The sequence below is a fragment of the Schistocerca cancellata genome, chromosome 6, assembly GCF_023864275.1.
Source record: "Schistocerca cancellata isolate TAMUIC-IGC-003103 chromosome 6, iqSchCanc2.1, whole genome shotgun sequence".
Classification (NCBI taxonomy): Eukaryota; Metazoa; Arthropoda; class Insecta; order Orthoptera; family Acrididae; genus Schistocerca; species Schistocerca cancellata.
This window is the reverse complement of record NC_064631.1, coordinates 176,627,706-176,631,176: the sequence shown is the minus strand read 5'-3', so window position 1 is coordinate 176,631,176 and position 3,471 is coordinate 176,627,706.

Below are 3,471 nucleotides of genomic sequence, written 5' to 3'. Positions count from 1 at the left end.
TTAGATGAGCATCTCTACCTCAAATTGAGACATTTACCCTTCTCCATCATCCCTGAAAGTGTGTAACATCATTAGGGAATCACCATGTAGAAGAAACAGAGGTGTGAAAAGGAATTGCAGGAAGTCTTAAGTAGAAATAATTACAGTCACAGTCGCGATGCGCATCACCAAACACAGCTATACCCTATACAGTGAAAGCAGTTCCCAACTTTTGATGTAAAAATGGTTTAAAATGGTTTTTTTCAGGTATCAGTACCTTAATCAATGCCAGTAATGTACTACGGCCACTGAAGATACTCGAAAAATAAGAAAAAGGAAGGAAATGCACATGTAACATATTGAAGCGCTTTACACAACAGTAGTGTTTTCTGGCGTTCCCCAAGGTAGTGTTATAGGCCCTCTGCTGTTCCTTATGTATATAAAGGATTTGGGAGTCAATCTGAGTAGCCGTCTTCGGTTGTATGCAGATGACGCTGTCGTTTATCGACTAATAAAGTCATCATAAAATCAAAATAAACTGCAAAACGATTTAGAAAAGATAATATCTGAATGGTGCGAAAAGTGGCAGTTGACTCTAAATAACGAATAGTGTGAGGTCATCCACATGAGTGCTAGAAGTAACTCGTTAAATTTCGATTACACGATAAATGAGTCTAATCTAAAAGCCGTAAATTCCACTAAATACCTAGGTATTACAATAACGAATAACTTAAATTGGAAGGAACACACAGAAATTTTGTGGGGAAGGCTAACAAAAGACTGCGTTTTATTGGCAGGACACTTACGAAATGTAACAGACCTACTAAGGAGACTGCCTTACACTACGCCTGTCCGTCCTCTTTTAGAATACTGCTGCGCGGTGTGGGATCCTTACCAGATAGAGCTGACGCAGTACATCGAAAAAGTTCAAAGAAAGGCAGCACGTTTTGTATGATGGAGAAATATGGGAGAGAGTGTCATAGAAATGATACAGAGTGGAAATCATCAAAAGAAAGACGTTTTTCGTTGCGACGGAATCCGTTTTTTGTTGCGACGGAATCTTCTCACGAAATTTCAATCACCAACTTTCTCCTTCGAATGCGAAAATATTTTGTTGATATCGACCTACATAGGGATGAACGATCACCACGATAAAATAAGGGAAATCAGAGCTCGCAAGGAAAGATATATGTGTTCATTCTTCCCGGGCGCTATACGAGATTGGAATAATAGAGAATTGTGAAGGTGGTTCGATGAACCCTTTGTCAGGCACTTAAAAGTGGTCTGCAGAGTATCCATCTAGATATAGATGTAGATGTAGATACGGGGTCTTAGAAACCTGTGTGATCGAAATTACATTTTGAAAGAAGAAATCAGTAGTGACAAATGAATATTTCAGCCGGTTCGAGGTCACGCATGTGCAATGCGTGTGGGGCACAGCTGCAAACTGCTTGCGTTTCAAGACGAACACCTGCTCACCGCACCGAGGTTCGTGACACCGGCAGTCTTCCGTTACGGTTGATGACTGTCTGTCTTCGACAGCGTTATTCATTACAGGAACTTGCAGACCTACATCTAGTGCACGCTGCAGCAGGATGTAATGCCCGGAAAACCGACCGAAGGTACGGATCCCCGCAGGTGTTAGTGTAATTGTAAGAAATATTTAGCCGTGAGCAGATAGAGAGTTATGAGACCGAACTCTTTCGCGACGGCACCATTGTATGAAAAATTCTGATACTTCTTGCCGCATAAATTCAGGGTGAAACTTCGAGGTTCCGGCGCCTACGTCTGGAGCAAGTGGCAAATGAGCGTCAAAAGTGCTACTGTGGTGGCCTCATACAGCCCAAAAACGGTTTCTGATTGGTCGGTAATTACGTCATGCTGTCTGCAGGTGGTGTCAACGTCTGCGCTGGTGGCGCCACCGCTCCCGCCGTAGCGTAAACATTGCGACACTATCTCTGGCTCTTCTCTGCATCGAGAGCTCGCTTCCACGCACCGCTAAGATTATATCCACTGTCACTGTTGAAGATCTTCTCACACATTCTTATTTCTACGGCCTCTTTAATTATAGAGTTCTAGTATGTGAAGCCTGGAACAAAACTTTCGTTTCGCCAAATAGTATTTTATGTTTGTTATGCTGTGCTTAGCAACTGCAGATTTCTCCAGTTCTCGATTTTTAATATGCCATTGATATTCTGCACGGCGGTCGGATACGGTGCGAATGGACTGATTGGCATTCACAAGGGCTGTTTTAAATCCCAGGAATTCTGAGGCCGAGACTGTCCTTAACAGGGCGTTGCGTTGCTATTCACAATATACATAAATGACATTGTGGATAACATCGGAAGTTCACTGAGGGTTTTGCGGATGATGCTGTAGTATATTGAGAGGTTGTAACAATGGAAAATTGTACTGAAATAGAGGAGGATCTGCAACGAATTGACGCATGGTGCAGGGAATGGCAATTGAATCTCAATGTAGACAAGTGTAATGTGCTGCGAATACACAGAAAGAAAGATCCGTTATCATTTAGCTACAATATAGCAGGTCAGCAACTGGAAGCAGTTACTTCCATAATTATCTGGGAGTAGGCATTAGGAATGATTTAAAATGGGATGACCATATAAAATTATTCGTCGGTAAAGCAGATGCCAGACTGAGATTCATTGGAAGCATCCTAAGGAAATGCAGCCCGAAAACAAAGGAAGTAGGTTACAGTACACTTGTTCGCCCACTGCTTTAATACTGCTCATCGGTGTGGGATCCGTACCAGACAGGGTTGATAGAAGAGAGAGAGAGAGAAAATCCAACGGAGAGCAGCGCGTTTCGTTACAGAATCATTCAGTAATCGTGAAAGCCTTACGGAGATGAAACTCCAGTGGAAGACTCTGCAAGAGAGACGCTCAGTAGCTCGGTACGGGCTTTTGTTGAAGTTTCGAGAACATACCTTCACCGAAGAGTCAAGCAGTATATTGCTCCCTCCTACGTATATCTCGCGAAGAGACCACGAAGATAAAATCAGAGAGATAAGAGCCCACACAGTGGCATACCGACAATCTTTCTTTCCACGAATAATACGAGACTGGAACAGAAGGGAGAACCGATAGAGCTACCCTCCGCCACACACCGTCAGGTGGCTTGCGGAGTATGGATGTAGATGCAGCACCCGCTTTGTCTTCTTACGAGGTCGGAAAGCAGATCTGATATCTCGTCTTCCCAAGACTCTGCGTACTTTGCTTGATGCAACGCCCGAAGGAAAGCAATGCAATCGGCAGCTCCTGACGTGAATGTTCAACATTTTGACGTTTTCTTTTCTTGGAGTACGCTGACTTCATATCATTTGACGCATAGGCGTTCTTTCGGAACACATACTCCGATGCTTAATTTTGGACTCCAAGTGGTCCACGTGAGGAGGTGTTTTTGCTCTGTGTACCAGTTATTTAAAGCTGCTCTCTTCGCGATTGAATGGTGAAAATTCTGGGCGCCAAGATA